The sequence below is a fragment of the Erpetoichthys calabaricus genome, chromosome 5, assembly GCF_900747795.2.
Source record: "Erpetoichthys calabaricus chromosome 5, fErpCal1.3, whole genome shotgun sequence".
Lineage (NCBI taxonomy): Eukaryota > Metazoa > Chordata > Cladistia > Polypteriformes > Polypteridae > Erpetoichthys > Erpetoichthys calabaricus.
Window position 1 is genome coordinate 168,764,941 of NC_041398.2, and position 18,342 is coordinate 168,783,282.

Sequence of the window (18,342 nt, forward strand, 5' to 3'; positions counted from 1 at the left end):
CGTCCGAAAGTCATTCTCCATGGCCTCCCCAAACTCCTCCCATGCCCGAGTTTTTGCCTCAGCAACCACCAAAGCTGCATTCTGCTTGGCCTGTCGGTACCTATTAGCTGCCTCCAGAGTCCCACAGGACAAAAGGGACCGGTAGGACTCCTCCTTCAGCTTGATGGCATCCCTCACCGCCGGTGTCCACCAACGGGTTCGGTGATTGCCGCCACAACAGGCACCGACCACCTTACGGCCACAGCTCCGGTCAGCCGCCTCAACAATAGAGGCACGGAACATGGCCCATTCGGACTCAATGTCCCTCACCTCCCTCGGGACGTGGTCGAAGTTCTGCCGAAGGTGGGAGTTGAAGCTATTTCTGACAGGGGGCTCTGTCAGACGTTCCCAGCAGACGCTCACAACACGTTTGGGCCTACCAGGCCTGACCGGCATCCTCCCCCACCATCGAAGCCAACTCACCACCAGGTGATCAGTTGACAGCTCCGCCCCTCTCTTCACCCAAGTGTCCAAGACATGTGGCCGCAAGTCTGATGACACAACCACAAAGTCGATCATCGAACTGAGGCCTAGGGTGTCCTGGTGCCAAGTGCACATATGAACACCCCTATGCTTGAACATGGTGTTTGCCCTTCCAGGTCTCACTGTCATTGCCCACGTGAGCACTGAAGTCTCCCAGCAGTACGAGGGAGTCCCCAGAAGGTATGCCCTCTAGCACTCCCTCCAGGAACTCCAAATAGTGTGGGTACTCCAATCTGCTGTTCGGTGCATACGCACAAACAACAGTTAGGACCTGTCCCCCCACCAGAAGGTGGAGGGAGGCTACCCTCTCGTCCACCAGGGTAAACCCCAATGTACAGGCTCCAAGTCGGGGGGGCAATAAGTATGCACACACCCGCTAGGCGCCTCTCACCGGGGGCAACTCCAGAGTGGTAGAGAGTCCAGCCCCTCTCAAGGAGATTGGTTCCAGAGTCCAAGCTGTGCGTCGAGGTGAGCCCAACTATATCTAGCCGGAATCTCTCAACCTTGCGCACAGGTTCAGGCTCCTTCCCCTTCAGAGAGGTGACATTCCACGTCCCAAGAGCCAGCTTCTGTAGCCGAGGATCGGACCGCTAAGGTTCCCACCTTTGGCCACCACCCAACTCACACTGCACCCGACCTCCTTGGCCCCTCCCATAGGTGGTGACCCCATGGGAAGATTACATTTACCAACAACAGCAAATGCTATTTATCTCTGACAATAATCTGAAAAGAGACAAATGAAAAAATTGTATAAACATTGGTTTCTTTTAAGTAATAAAATAGACTTAATTAGCTACTGACTCAGAATATTAATAGTTTAAAAGGGTGAATTTAACAAAAATGTATTCAGTTACATTCATTCATACATCTATGAAGTGAAATGTCTGTGTTCCTATGCAAGTAAATTATCAGGTATGGTTCCATAGCATTTAGTGCAAAATTCTGTTATCAAAGAGTAGCATTTCGGTTTCATTATCAGTAAGTTGGCCATTTTTATAAAACCTGACATGAGGTGTTTGTTCTGTAAGGACCTTTTGTTAACAGTGCCACTGCAAGGTACAGAGACAAGAGCTCACTGCATTAATAGCCAGTGAAACTCTGTTGTGATTTCTCAAAAATGAAGATTTTTGGTGTCTCACTTTGGATGTGGTCCAAGGGAATTGGAGTTCCACAGGTATGGACAAGAACAACCATCACGTAATCCCCGTAAACAAGTTCCAGGATTTCTTTTATTTTTTAGCTGACTGTCTTGCTTTTTGTAGGAAACATCCCTGCCTCGTTGGTTGGCTTTTGTTTTTAATATTGAGTTGGCAATTGTCAAATTGTGTATTTTTAATGTCTATAAGAAGAGACTGGTTTGTATTCAGGCTGTTTTTGATATTTTTTTGTTTTACACTAAATTATAAAAAAAGATATATATATCTCTATATAAAAACTTGCGACGAGATGTGATCTTTTAAAGAGAGACAGATTAGAACAGAGAAACAGAGACATACTTTCATGTCCCGCAACACCGTCAAGTCACATCATACTGACATCCTTTAGAAGCATTTCACGCCGTACTTACAAACATTTTCAAACAAGAACATGGACATCTAACTGCTCAGTTACATTATTAATGCATATGTAAATGTCTGAAGCTAATCGTCTCTTCTTTATTAAGTTTTTTTTTTTTTCAAGCAAAACCTAGAACGGAACATATGCAAGGTCCCATTGATCACGTTCAAAATTCAAATCTCAACAGTTCAGACAAATTTAAAATACAGTGGAACCTCGGTTCACGACCATAATTCGTTCCAAAACTCTGGTCGTGAACCGAAGCAATTTCCCCCCATAGGATTGTATGTAAATACAATTAATCCGTTCCAGACCATACGAACTATATGTAAATATATTTTTTTTAAGTTTTTAAGCACAAATATAGTTACTTAAACCATAGAATGCACAGCGTAATAGTAAACTAAATGTAAAAACATTAAATAACATTGCGAAAACCTTGAACAACAGAGAAAACTAACACTGCAATAGTTCGTGCTATAGCACTACCAACCGCTGGCTAAAAACACTTATTTTTTTAATGAGTTTTAAGCATAGGGATAAAAATGAACATTTGAAAAAATCCGTAATTTAATAAACCACCAAGAAAGTAACAATGCACACTACGAACCGATAGCTGTAAACAGAAGTGAAAACAAAATCAAGCCCAGTGCATTCTTTAACTGCCTTCCTATCTTATGCGTCCAGCTCTCTCTCTCGCGCTGCATGTGTGTGTGCGTCTCTCTCTCTCTCTCGCGCTGCCTGTGTGTGTGCGTCTCTCTCTCTCTGTGCGCTGCCTGTGTGTGTGCGCGTCTCTCTCTCTCTCTCTCGCGCACGCGTGCTGCCTGTGTGTGTGCGCGGGCGCGTGTGTCTCTGTCGCACTGCCTGTGTGTGTGTGCGTCACTCTCTCGCGCTGCCTGTGTGTGTGCGTGTCACTCTGTCTCTCGTGCTGCCTGTGTGTGTGCGTCACTCTGTCTCTCGTGCTGCCTGTGTGTGTGCGTCTGTCTCTCTCTTACGCTGCCTGTGTGTGTGCGTCTGTCTCTCTCTTACGCTGCCTGTGTGTGTGTGTCTCTCTCTCTCTCTCTCTCTCTCGCTGCACAGGAAATGCACAGGGAGAGACTGAACATGTACAAACCGAAAGGGAAACTGGCTTGTTCGTATACCGAGTGTGTGGTCGTGAACCGAGGCAAAAGTTTGGCGAACTTTTTGGTCGTAAACCGATTTGTACGTGTACCGAGACGTTCGTGAACCGAGGTTCCACTGTAGGTAAAGCAGTAATATTACTATCATCATATCAAGGTAGTCCAAGAGCATTGCAACAGTTATATCATGATATACCAAACTATCGGTCGGCCAGATTTATTTATTACAATGACGTGCAATCCACAATGGCCAGAAATCTGCAGATTCTTGAGAACAATCCCACCGGCTACATCGGCTCTGGATTCCCATTTTCGTAAGTAGTTGTTTTTATCAGAAAGTCTTATTTTTATTGAATGAACTCGAAACGGTGTTCGGTCAAATCGAAGCATACATTTACACAATCGAATTTCAAAAACAGGGTTTGCCTCACATGCATTTATTGGTTACTTTGCAAAATAAATTATTAACTGCTGATGATGTAGATCGCTTTGTCTGTGCTGAGATTCCAAACAGAGAAACCTATCCTGAATTATGGTACAAAGTCATTAAACACATGTCTCACGGACCTCATTTAAAAGATTCAGTATGTTGGAACTCAAAAAGAAAAAAAAAGTATTTAAGGAAATTTTCCAAAAGCGTTCGTTCAAACAACAGTTATGATTAAGGCTGGCTTTCCTGATTATCACCAAAGAGATAATCGTCACAAGCAACACACTTAGCACGGAAAGAAAGATGGTAAAATTGGGATGCTCGATAATTCAAAGATTGTACCATATAACCTGTATTTGCTCAAACGAATCGATTGTCATATTGATGTCGAGTAGTGTGCATCGGTTATGAGTATTAACTACATCTACAAGTACATTCATAAAGGGCACGATAGAGTATGTGTAACTTTATCAAAAAACAGTCTCAGGGCAAAGTTCAAGAATATTTAGATACTCAGTACGTCAGTACAATGGAAAGCGGGCAGCATTTAATGGAATTGCCAATACACAATCAAAGTCATTCGGTTAAATTATTACAGGTTCATTTACCAGGTCAGAATATGATTCAATTTAAAGGGCGAAGAAGCAGAAGCTTTAAAGGTATCGAAAAATAGAAATACAAATTGATTGGCTTATTTTGAATTTAATAAAACAGACGTAAATGCAAAAACATATATGTATGGACAAATTCCTCAACATTACACATGGCAGAAACAAAAGTGGCATCCTATAAAAATTAATTGCAAAAGTGTTGCTCGATTAAATATTGTATCACCAATAGATATTGAACGGTTTCATTTAAAATTGTTATGTGAATTGAAAGGAGCAAAGTCATATAAAGATGTTCTAACTATAGCTGGAACTAAGTAAGGTACCTTTCAAGAAGAGGCACAAGCAGCTGGGTTATGTAAATCAGACGACTATATGTTTTAAATGATGTCTGATGCCACTTCTGTAATGATGCCTGACACATTAAGACACTTCTTTGTGTACTTAATTATGACGGGTGAAGTTGATGCTTTACATCATCAAAGAAATATTAGAAGCAGAAGATTTAACAATGCAGCAATTTGGACTTCCAGAAGAAATAGAATCAGAGGTAAAGAAAGAGATAACAGAAGACGAAAATTTAACAGTGGAAGACCATAAAAAATTACATCAGAAAAGTTAATTCCAAATATGGTTTTTACTGAAGTTTTCAAGTAAAAGTGAACATAATGCATATGTAACAATTATCATGAAAAAAAATCTCTTTAAATTGTATTTTAAATTGTATTTCCGGAAAAACAAACCCGGGGGGTTGTTTTTTGTAATAAAATAAATTATTTTATTTTATTTTGATTCCAAATATCATTGTGCTGGCAAAAAAAATTCTGAAGCGATACAAATTATTTCTAAAGCAAAAACTACTGTGCAATAAAAAAAAAATCAGGAAGAATAAAAATTTAAATTTTAAAAATACAATATAGTACTGTTAAAGTATAAAATATATGCTAGTTCCAGTAAAGGAGTACCACAAATAACAACACATTTTTAGGCTTATAAGGGCACCTAAGCCAAGGATAGATTGTTTCTTAACACTAGAATCCCTGAAGCCTACGAAAAAACTTAATCCGAGCCACCTTAAATTCCTTCTCACCCTTCCATTAACATCTTTTGTTTTGCAAATGTGTCGATCAGCACAAGCAGCAAGCAACCTGCTGTCCCATCCCCCCACTACTGTAGCTCAACTCGGGCAAAAAGTTCTCCCAGTTCAAGTCTGTTTATCTGGGTGTGAGGTGCCTGGAGTTGTATACGGGTAAATAATATATCATTATTTTTCAACACATGCATTTCATGTGTGTTCCGTTTCTACAACAATCTATGTAAATGTAGGATGACGGGAAATGTGAGGCAAGAAATATTGAACACATACCTTAAAAAAAAAAAAAACACTTTTTTTCAAGTTATAGTACTAATGACAAAATTTTGACATGAAGTGTATGTGTCGAGACTGAAGTTTAAATATCAAATAAACACTTTCACAAAAGGTACACGTATAACAAAACGAGAATATAACCAAAGTAAAAGACATCGGGTTGGGGTACGACACTGACGAAACCGTTTAGGTGGTACAGCGGTAGAGGAGAGGTGCAAAAGAATTTAAGGTGGCCAGGGATTACGAGTTTTTTTGTAGGCTTCAGGGATTCTAGTGTTAAATGTTTGTGTGAAATTTACCCTTAAGTTTCCAACTGTGTCCCTGTGCTGTTCAGGAACTTATTTTAAAATAAATATTGATCTACTGTAGTAATTCCCTTCATAATTTTAAACACTTTAATCATATGTTCTCTTAAATTTCTTTTGCTTAAACTAAAAAGGCTCAGCTCTTTTAATCTTTCCTCAAAATTCATCCCATGTAGCTCTGTTATCAGCCTAGCTGCCCTCCAGCACCGCTATGTCCTTTTTTAGCCTGGAGACGAAACCTGTACACAGTACTCCACTCCAGTACTTGCCTGTGTGTTACAATGCTTCAGTATAACCACCTTGGACTTGTATTCTATACATCGTGGTATATAACCTAACATTCTGTTTGCCTTCTTAATAGCTTCTGAACACTGACTGGCAGTTCATAGTGTCGAGTCCATTATGATTCTTAAATCCTTCTCATAAGGTGTGCTTTTGATTTTCAGACCTCCCATTGTACAGTATATTCAGAGCTAACATTTTTCCTTCATAAAAGTAATACTTTACATTTACTTACATTATATTTCATCTGACACAAATCTTCCCCAGCCTGTATTCTGTCTGGGGCCTCATGTATAAATGGTGCGTACGCACAGAAATGTTGCGTACAAACGTTTTCACGCTCAAATATGTATAAAACCTAAACTTGGCGTAAAGCCACGCACATTTCCACGGTAACTCATACCTTGGCGTACGGAATTTCTCCGCTCGGTTTTGCAGACTGGCGGCACCCAGCGACAAAGCAGTGCTACTGTTCCTGTGTGGTCACCCTTTCTTTCTTAGCTCCACATTCCTGACGCGGCTTTATAAATACACTGAAACTAACTGCATATTGTTTATTAGTGTAATGCATCTGATTGTAATTAACCTGCAGCAATATAATGGTCCAGGAAATAGCCATAGTATTCCAAATACCATAACTGCTTTAGCGTTGTAACTCTCACTGCATCTTCTTCTTCTTTCAGCTGCTCCCGTTAGGTGTTGCCACAGCAGATCATCTTTTTCCATATTACTCTCACTGCACCACTCGGATTATTTATATCACTGTATCTGAGTGGGGAATCACAGCAGCAGCTGATCAGAAAGAGAATTATCGGTACACAGCATGAAGCAGATGCTGCCTGAGCCAAGGCAAAATGCTTCAGAGACTTCCCTGTACGGACTTCGCGGTTTAGAAAAAGTTTCATCCCAAGAACTATAAACGCACTCAATCAGTCCATCAAGTGCTCCTTGTAGAACTGTTTACTTAGAAGTACAATTACCTCACTGTAAACTTGCACTACAGTTATAATATTGCACAACCTGCGCCACTTTATGAAGCGCGTATTTACATATGATGACGATATCATTTTTAAGATGAAATGCAGCAAAATATGTTGATTATATTATACAGATAAAACTTTAACTTCATTTAAATTATCTTTATTGTTAATAATTAAACATGTAAGGACACTGTGCCGCAGCGCTAGCTAGTTCAGGGATTGTTCCTGCATTGCGTTGTATTCTTGCTGGTGCTGACGCGACACTGGAAGGACAGACGGATAGAATAATTAAACATGTACTACGAAGATATTTCAGTGTTCCTTAAAAGTTTTGAAGAATCAGCGTTTTAAGCTTACAGATGGCTTCACGGCTATATAGCTGATTGTGTGGCGATTGGGTTTTTGGAGAAAGAAAAGTAAGGACAGGAATTGAAAGAGACAGTACTTCTGTAATAAATAATTTCATCGAAGGTCGCCCATGGCGCCGCAAGCCTCTTGCGTGAGACATGAACAAGCACTGCGCCAACGTGTTCCCATGTTTAATAACATGCTTTCATTCCTATCATCATGAAAAAGATATCATGTATACACATCTCAGTATTTTAATTATTCAGAGAGCTGTAATATCACGAATGTAATGGATTATGTGTCCTGTCGGAGAAAGAGAAAGCCCGTTTAAGAAGCAGGTAGTGATTCACACATGTAGAGCACATAGAAGATCAAATACAGAACAAAGCATTTAATGTGCCACTTTTGTTACAATGGGATTTGAGAAACTAGTAAATTAAACGATTTTAAGATGAAGTTTATGATGTTCTACTTTAATGGCAAAATAAACTACGTGATTAAAGTGGAAATTTCGAGATTAAAGTTGACATTTCATGCTTTTTTCCCATTGTGTGCCTGTTTTTTTTGTCTGTACCCTAATAAGCTTTCATATGACACTCAGATGGTGGGCTACGACTCGCCTTTTCACGGCGACTTTGATATGTGATTTCTTTTTTATTTCGGGCACTGTGCGACTTTGTGAACTTGAGCCTTCGAGTTTCTCCAACACTCTGTCACTCGATCAACTTCCTTTTGTTGATTATACCACTGTTTAAACCAACAAATAGTACGTTTTTCCTTTGCCTCCACTTGGTATTCGCTGAAATTCTTATATTTCCCCCGTGCTTTTCCCATTGTCTTTTCACAGAAGGCTATTTATATTGATTTGCATATTCAAAGAGGCGTAATTCTGGGAGGAGTTGGGGCGGGACAGAAGGCGCGTGCACGTACGTTACTTTTCACGCTGATCGGGATTTATGTAGTGGAAGAACGTGAAAGTTTGCGTACGTATAGATTCCTGCATCTGGATTTTTCTGTGCGTATGCACATTCCTGCTTTTGTGCTTACGCCATGTTATAGTGTGAGTTCTACGCACGGCGTTATACATGAGGCCCCAAGTCTCTCAGTAATGATTCAACAGATTCTAGATTATTTGCCAATCCACCTTTCTTGGCATTATCTGCAAGCTTAACCAGCTAGTTAGTTCTGCTTCCTGTAACTTTGCACCCATCTACAGACACTGTGAACTCCCACTTCTTTTAATTTGATGCCCAACCTCTCATGTGGCACTTCTATCAAATGCTTTCTGACAGTAGAGGTAAATAATATATGCTCCACTTTGATCATATCATTTAGTTGCTTCTTTATAGAACTCCAACATGGTGATAAAACATGACCTCCCTCTTCTGAACCCATGTTGACTGTTTAGTAAAACTCCTGTTCTTGCAATGTGTTGCTCAATCTTACTTTACTACTTCCTTCCATTAATTTACCTGTGATGCACATTTGGCTTACTTGCCTATAGTTGCTTGGATCTGCCCGGTCTCCCTTTTTATATAATGGGATAATTTTCCAGTCCTTCAGAAATTCCCCAGTGCATAGTGATTTTCTAACAAATATGCGTCAAGGGTTTATTTATATATATATATATATATATATATATATATATATATATATATATATATATACATACACTCACTAACCTACTTAAGAACTCGAGGTGTAATAAGGTGCTATATAGCGCCCGACCTGGCACAGACTCACTCAGAGGCACGTATAAAATCCAAACAAGATTTTTATTTTTCTTCAGTTGGAGGGCACGTCTTCCCCATGAACCCCCACAGCCACAACACAGTCCCAAAAGCACTTAACTGCAAAAACACACAACTGTCCACCTTGGTACCACCACTCCTCCCAGGCAACCTCGTCCTCTTCCTCCCGATTCTGGCTTCTGAGTGGTGGATGCTGGCCCTTTTTATTGTCCACCCAGAAGTGCTCCAGGTGCTTGATCACCTGTTGCTAATTGCACTTCCGGCCGGGGCTGTAAAGGTGTCCACAAAGGCTCCGGGATCCATGCAGCACCCCCTGGTGGCCACCCCAGATCCCCACAGGGTTGTGGGGAACTCCATCTCCCATGGAGCCCTGCAGGAAACTGAGGCACCAACGTCACCTAGGGAGGCTGCCACCAAGCGTCCCGGGGGAGGCACTGAGGAGCCCAAGGCTGCTCCCCCCGGAATATATGCAGCAGGGGCGTCCCGGCCGGGCATAGGACCTGGCCACCCACTACACTGGGTAAATATTAGCTGGTCCTGGTAATTTCTTTGATTTCAGCCTATTTAATCTAAGCAGTACTTCTCCCTCTACAATTTCCAAATCACTCAGTACTTACTTAGTAATCCCTTTTATGGCTGAGCAGTTATCTACTTCCTCACATGTGAACACCTCAGAAAAATGTGAGTCTAGAGCAACTACTATTTCACTGTCAGTATTTTTTAATTCCCCTTACTATTCATGATGCACTCCATCTCCTCCTTGACTGTTGTTTTACTTTTAAAATACTGAAAGAAACTGTTTGGGTCATCTTTTGCCTTATTTGCTATATTCCTCTCTAACTGCCTTTTAGCCTCCGTAGTATCCTTCTTAATGGTTGCCCTTATGTTTTCACGCACCCTGTGATTCACATTGGATTTATTAATCTTATAAACCTCATACAATTGTTTTTTCCTTTGCAGCTTCTTTTTCAACTCTTTATTAACCCACAGTTTACCACTAATTCCAAATTTAGGTATGTACCTGTCCTACATTATATTTAAAATGTTTTTAAACCTGTTCTACTGCTCCTTCACTGTCACCATGCTTAGAATCTTATTTCAGTCTAACTAACTACTTACACGTTGCCACATCTACTCAAAATTTGCCCTATCAAACTTAAACTTAACAGTTTTAGTCTTTGCATTCCACACTCTGCCAAAACCCTGAGAACTGTATTATATTATGGTCCCTTGACCCTAATGGTTCAATCACCTCAACACCCTCAATTCTATCCTGATCATTACAAAATACTAAATCCAGACAGGCTTCCCCCAGGTTAGTGCTTTAATATACTGTGTTAAAAAAAAAAAATCAGATTACTTCTAAAAACTTCTGCTCTTGTGTACCACTACTTCCAAGATGACCCCCTAATGCTTTTCAGATAAACCTAGATGTCCTCACTAAGATAGTGCTCATTGTCCAATTGAAAAAAAGTTTAAATTTTGTTTTACATAAACAGCAAATCCACCTCCTTTTCAGTTCTGCCTGTCCTTCCTAAAAAATATGTATCCTTCTATGTTATACTCATTCCCATCTTTTTTTAAATTTAGCCAGGTTTCCAGCCCCACTATACCCCAGTTTAAACAATCCCGACAATCCTACTCATGCCTCCCCAACATATTGGTGCACCTTTAGTTCAGATGTAACCCGTAACAGCGTAACAGATCCCGTCTGTTCCAAAAGGAGTCCCAATGCTCTTCAAACCTATTCCTTTCTACTATGCATCAAGATTTGAGCCATGCATTAGCCTTCTGATCTCAATCGTGCCTGGACTGGCGTGTGGCACAGGCAGAATTTTAGGAGAAGGCTACTTTAGCAGTTCTGCTCCTCAGCCTGGCACCTAACTCTTTAAATTTGGATCACAGAACTGATAGACAACCCTTATGTATGTCATTTTTTCCAACATGGACAATGACAACTGGATCCATCCCTGCTCTGGCCAAGAGCCTATCAACCCTTCCAGGGAAGTTTCCCACTTGTGCACCCAAATGGCAATACACCACACAAGACTTTGTTTCTGGAGCAAGCCTGCACTTCATTCCCCTTAATGATTGAGTCCCCAACTATCACTACCTCTCTGTTTCTGTGAACTGGTTTTGAGATGGCTCTTTGAGGTTTCTCATTCCTGCCTAGCACCTCAAAATCTTCAGAGACATCGTCTAGCTCCATATGGACCTGAAAATGGTTGGACACTTCCAATTCTGAGGTTGATGTCACCAGACAGTGTGTACCCTTTACCTTGTGACTGCAACGTACCTATCTCTACCTATCTGGTCTGGAGTCTTCTCCCACGCTACCTTAGGGGTACACACAATATCTCTCCAAAGGATACCTTGGCAAGGTGTGCCAGTTCTCAACTACAATGCAAACCAGCCAGCTCTCTTCCAGTTTGGTGACCCTGAGCTTGAGGTGCTGGATCAGCTGGCATATCCTGCAGAAGCAGTTCTCGGCTCATCCAAGCCGTCCTCTAAAAAGTCTTGTATTCAACAAGACTTGCATTGCATTAGCCTCAATATTAAAATTTTACTTTGGATTACTAAAACTTCTCAACTTTTTTTTTAATTCGAATTAAAGGATTTAACTTAAATGTTAAAACTAAAAAAAATAACCAAAAATGTAGATTAAAGAACTGGTACAGTCTTCTATACCTTCTGATCCCTTAAGCTCCTGTAATATCCTCCCAATTGACTGCCTGCTCTTTGTCATACTATTAGGTTAACTTTTCTTTGTCTGTTCTCCTAACCTTGCTCTCTTCTTTTTCCTTACTTCTAAGCTCTCCACTAAAACTATCTGTATTCCTCCGTATTAATGAACTTAACTGCTCTGCTTTCCTGACCACTAAGAATCATTCAATCTAGAAAAACTCGCTTACTGAATGTCTGCTGCTAGTTTTATTTTTTAACTGCCTTGTCTGCTGGTACAGCCACTTGCGCCCGAGTGGCACCCTAGTGCTAGTTGCTTGTCTATATACCATGAAGCCCTTCTCTTTACCACTTTGACGTCAGCTGCTGCCTTTTTTTTAAGGAATCATTGTTTCTGTTACTTATAACTATTTGTTGTTATGACACTAGTTATTTGTCTAAAGAGATGCCAGTGTCAGCTACTGCTCCTTACTGCAGTGCAGATTACTGGGTAAGCTGGTTTTCCTCTTGTTTCAGAGTTTTCCGTGTTAAATGTTATTGTTAAATTGTCAATAATTATGAAGACCAGAGAACAAAGCATGGCATACAGAATCAATTCAGCAGATGGTGGGCAGACTGGTGTGTCGCTGTGCTGATTCTCAAGTTTTTGAGTTCTTTCCTCAGCTCAATGTTAGATTTGACATCACCAATTGACTGTGTGTTGGTAACTTATACAAAAAACGGCAGCACCATTTCATTTTTCAGTTCCCACATGAAAGAGTAGTTTTCATTATTAAGTGATAGAAAATGTGACTCTTCTCCTTTAATAGATATGGGAGTGCTCTGTAAAAAAAAAAAAAAAAAACCGTTTGAAAAGGGTATTAATTTTAGCTACAGTATATCAATTCCTTCTCCTGGAGAGAATTGGCCACCTATTAACATCTAGTTTAATGCTTTCCATCAAACGGCAGAAAAACTGTTTTTAAAAAGATCTCTTAAGTTTATTGGTTTCTCTAATTCCCAAATGCAGTGATCCCTCGCTATATCGCGCTTCGCCTTTCGCGGCTTCACTCCATCGTGGATTTTATATGTAAGCATATTTAAATATATATCGCGGATTTTTCGCTGCATCGCGGGTTTCTGCGGACAATGGGTCTTTTAATTTCTGGTACATGCTTCCTCAGTTGGTTTGCCCAGTTGATTTCATACAAGGGACGCTATTGTCAGATGGCTGAGAAGCTAGATTGCTTACTTTTCTCTCTCTCTTGCGCTGACTGTCTGTGATCCTGACGTATGGGGATTGAGCAGGGGGGCTGTTCGCACACCTAGACGATACGGACGCTCGTCTAAAAATGCTGAAAGATTATCTTCACATTGCTATCTTTTGTGCAGCTGCTTCCTGAAACGACATTCTGCACAGTGCTTCACATACTTAAAAGCTCGAAGGGCACGTATTGATTTTTGACTGAAAAACAAACTCTCTCTCACTCTCTCTCTCTCTCTCTCTCTCTCTCTCTCTGTCTCCCCCTTCCTGCTCCTGACGGAGGGGGGGTGTGAGCTGCCGCCTTCAACAGCTTTGTGCCGCGGTGCTTCGCATACTTAAAAGCCAAACAGCCCTATTGATTTGTTTGCTAGAGATTGTTTTCTCTATCTATGTGACATTCTGTGCTCCTGACACACACTCCTTTGAAGAGGAAGATATGTTTGCATTCTTTTAATTGTGAGACAGAACTGTCATCTCTGTCTTGTCATGGAGCACAGTTTAAACTTTTGAAAAAGAGACAAATGTTTGTTTGCAGTGTTTGAATAACGTTCCTGTCTCTCTACAACCTCCTGTGTTTCTGCGCAAATCTGTGACCCAAGCATGACAATATAAAAATAACCATATAAACATATGGTTTCTACTTCGCGGATTTTCTTATTTTGCGGGTGGCTCTGGAACGCAACCCCCGCGATGGAGGAGGGATTACTGTAATATAACTTTTCTGAGAAATTCAACAAAAAGCATTCAGATATAGTGAGGCAATTGCATGCTAATGAAAAAATGTATCTGAAGAAATTTTAAACCCAGAGATTGTGAAAAAGTCTCATAGTAAGTGTTTAAATGCGAAGTATACTATTATATTTATGTAGCTTATACATTCTCACTTAGTTGATTTGGATTTTGTTTGGGTTCTCCACTTTCTTCTCGCATTCCAAAGATGTGCACATTAAGTTTGAAAATCTAATTAAGTCCTGTATCAGTGAGTGTGGCTTGCAGTAAACTAGCATCAGACAAATATTTGCTTCCTAATAATAGATAGCTGTGACTCTGCTATACCTAACCCTGCATTTAAATAAATGGACACAGAGAATGGGTTAATTGATTTGTTTTCTTTTTTTGTGTTTTATATTAAGCTATTTCTGTTTGTTTAGGAGCTTGAGCATTTACGGGTATCACACCATATCACTATAAAACTTCCATGGCAGAATTCTATAGCTTTTAAGTGAATTTGTAATTAAATATCTTTTTATTGCTTTAAGACAGTGATCATATGTATATTTGACAATAGCAGAATCTTTGAAGTATCAAATAATCCTTTAAATGTCTAAAAAAAATAACAGCATGGTTAACAGAAAAATATTTCAAATAAGCACGTAAAATGTAAAAAGTATGTTAGTTAAAAGGATGAGGACCCTTGAAGAAATGTGAGAAAGTATTTTATTACAAAGCAGGGGAGGATGGGTGTAACAGCCTTCCTGAAAGTCTTTTGGCATTTATACAGTGAGAGAGGTCAAGAAGGTCCATAACATTCAGAAGACAATTGGTTAGGGAGATAGGACGTGGGGTGGAGCAATCCCTTGATTAAATAAAATGGGAAGTTATCGCACCACAATATGTAGTTGGCATGTTGTTTCCTTCGGGGGTGGGGTGGGGTTATTGTGGACTACAAACTTCAGAACATACTCTTCCATTCACTTTCCCAGAGGAAATTCCTTTTACGCCCACAAGTTCTATACTGTAGTTTTTTTCCTCTTTTTCTGTGATCATCAAGCTCTTATTATTCTTTTTACATTTAAAATAAAAAAGCATAAAAAACCCAATTGATTTAGTTAAGTAAGAAAGTCAGCTGGTGATGTTTTCTCATCATGTGTTACTGTCTGACCACATGCAGGTTAAAGACTTTTCTTACACATTTACTTTTAAACCTATATTGGAGATTGGAGTAGTGTTTCTAATGGTTTCAAGAACAAGTAATTAATAAGTATGTGACCTTGTGTGTAGAACCCATCAAAAATTGACATTATTTCATTTGTTATAGAGATATTAGAAAACTGACTTCTTGAGGAATATGTAAAATACATATCCAGACAAGTTAGAAAATGTACACCTGATGTAACTTTCAGTATTTCGGCAAAGAAATATTTGTAACACTGGGAAACTTTATTAGATGGGGCATTTTGACATTCTTCAGTTATTTATCAGGATACATAGCCTGAAATTGGGACTGCCATTTTCACTGGTACATCTTGTCTGTTCAGGGTTCTTCTTATTATGGAGTTCAATCACAGATCTAGAGGCAGTTGGGAAGGCCCATAGATCTCTGAATATTATTTTAGGATTAGGTTACTCCTCTTGCATTATTCTCCTTGTGGCCATGGGTGAAATTTTAAGGGAACGTCTACCTCTTGGCAATGTTGCCATTTTTCTAAATGTTCCCCAGCTATATGCTATTTTCGTAACAGTGATTTATGAATTCAGATTTCTTGCTGTTGGCATTTAAAAGAACTGTCTGCAGAGAGTTTCCCTGTTTATGCGCTACTTTAATTCCTGACCTGGAGAGGATGAGCGCTGTGGTTTCTGATACACCACAGTAATATGAAAGATTACCCGTTAGAATGGAAGCTTGGGTTGGTGTCAATTGTTTGCTGAGGTCTGGGATGTCTCCTATGTAGGCCTTATTTGATAAATGTTTTGGAGTAACCGTTTGATGTAAACAGATGGAACAGATAATGTCCTTCATTCTTTTTAGTTTTCTTTGTTTTACAGTGTGTGTATATTCTTTAGAACAATATCTTAAAGCAACTCCATTTATGCGATAACGGGTGATTGCTACCAAAGTATATATTTTATCTGCATAACATTCCTTGCGATACACACTTGTAATCAGAGTGGCATTGTCCAGGAAGCTAATACGTCTGTTCTTTTCTCTTTTAATTGTGAACTGAATTGCAGGAAATACTGAGTCGACGTGGCTGTGGAATTCATTTAGCTGGTCGCTTCTTAATATAATAGATGTTTTGTCGACATAGTGTATCCAAAATTTAGGTCTGAACTGAGTTAGAGACAAGGTTTCAAATTGCTGCATAACCAGTTTGGCTAGGAGTCCTAATAACGGAGATCCCACTTGCATGCCTTCTTTCTGTTGGTAATATTTTCTATTAAAATGGAATTGAGTTTTGTGGCAATGTGATGTTAAAAGCATTATGTCCTTCATTGTCAGCTTCGTTCATGCTGCTATGGTAGGGTCATTATTTAGTTTTGAGAATTAAGCCTTTGTAGGCAGATGAATTGGAATCATGGTGTATAGAGACACAACATCAAATGAAATTATGATTTCATAATCATCGATGGATATATTCTTCAAGTGCTGCAGTTCCATCTCAGCACTATTAACTGAATAATCTGAATTGTATGTTAAATGTTTGAGCATTTGAAAAAGTCTCTTGGATAAGTTATATGTTGGCCCACTTATTAGGCTGACCACAGGTCTGAATTTCAAAGTGGTTTTATGGATAATTATAAGGCTGTAGAATTCCAAATAGTTCACATCATTGGATTTCATTTTATAATAATCATGTATTTTTTTAAAACATTTTATTGAATTTATTAAAAGCAAGTAACATTCTATACAAGCAAGTCAAACTTGACAAAGCTAAGTTCAAATCAAGCCCCACCCATGAGAAAGTGGGCTTAGGCCAACAGACAGAGTAAAACTTTTAAAAGTAGGAAAAAAATGATAATAATCCTTTATGTTTAAAAGGTTGTTATTACAGAGCTTATTCAGAGTGGTGTTAATTCTATTCAAGTTGGCTTTTGTTGCGTCACTGGCTAGTTGTTCTTAAACAGTTATGTCAGAGAACATTTCTTCAATTGTAGTTACAGATTGCTCTTTGTCCACTATGACTGTCACACCTTCTTTGTCGACTGGTGTAATAACAATAGTTCTATCATTTCGTAGCGATCTCAATGCCTTTCATTCTTTTTTTTGAGATACGTACATATCATTGGATGTCTTGTATGTAACTGGCCGGCCACTGCATATCTTATTTCCTGTGAGTTATCTGCCAGTATCTCTTCAGTTTGTATAACATGTGCCAGGGTGCCTAGGAAGTTCACAACGGAGGTGTCTTTATGATTTGAATTTCAAACCTCTGGTGAGAACGCTTTGTTCTGTGGTGGAAAGCTGTCTTTGGGATAAGTATTATGGATTGTGGTTCATTAGTAGGTATATTTCCTGTGAGTTTGTTGCATTTTTTGTTGAGTGTCGCACTTAGATTTATGGCTTTTGGAAGCGGTGTTCTGGATGCATTTGTTCCATTCATTTGTAACAGTCAGTCCATATGTTTCAAGAAACCAAGATAGTTGCCTAATTTCTGATTTGTACGTGGTTAGTTTGCAGTGTGTTTTGGTAATAAGTTCATATAGAATGCCTCTAGTGTATTGTTGAATGATAAATGCCAACTTTGGAATGTTCATTAGTGGTTTACATCGCAGGCACTTTGGAGTTGCAACATGTCTGATGTAATTGTGAAAGAAGAACAGTTTTTCATAACTGTGAGCCTGTTAGCCAGATTCCCAACATCTAATACATTGAAGGGCTTCTTGCCTAAAGCTCATAGCAAAGGTCTGTGATATAGTTTGCACATTTATAGATGGAAATCCACAAAGGGAGGTAATGAATCACATATATTAAAATAGTCTTTTTATTCCAGAGCTTTTGACATCTGTCAGGTATCATCATCAGAGGAAAATGACTAGACATACAGGAGTCAAAGGCAATATATAGCAAATGAGGATGGGGGTGTAAGAGGGGAACAATTTCCAGTCCACTCAAAGGTTTCATGTTCATCTGTACAAACAATAATACGCAAGGATAAACAACGTCTAAGCGCGCCTTGCTACAATGGCGGCGCGCTTAGACGTTGCGGCTGTGTGCGCTCCGACTCAGATTGTGTTATTTCCACCCTGCCTGGATAAATACACGTATAGCCGGCAGGATATTTTATCTATCGGTTTACGGAGCGAGAGTTGCTCGACCTCCGAGTTTCTCCACGTCCACAACATTCCGGACGACATCGCACGAACACCGGGCTCTCCGTGGATTACAATCCCAGCTTCGAGGAGCCGGCGGCGGCGCAAAGAAC

The 18,342-nt window shown here is 39.7% G+C and overlaps 1 protein-coding gene across 2 annotated transcripts in view; it reads left to right on the forward strand.

The window, feature by feature from the left end:
- LOC114652041 (OCIA domain-containing protein 1-like) overlaps positions 1–18,342 on the forward strand; it is a 78,734-nt gene that overhangs the window by 29,011 nt on the left and 31,381 nt on the right. The window lies entirely within an intron of this gene.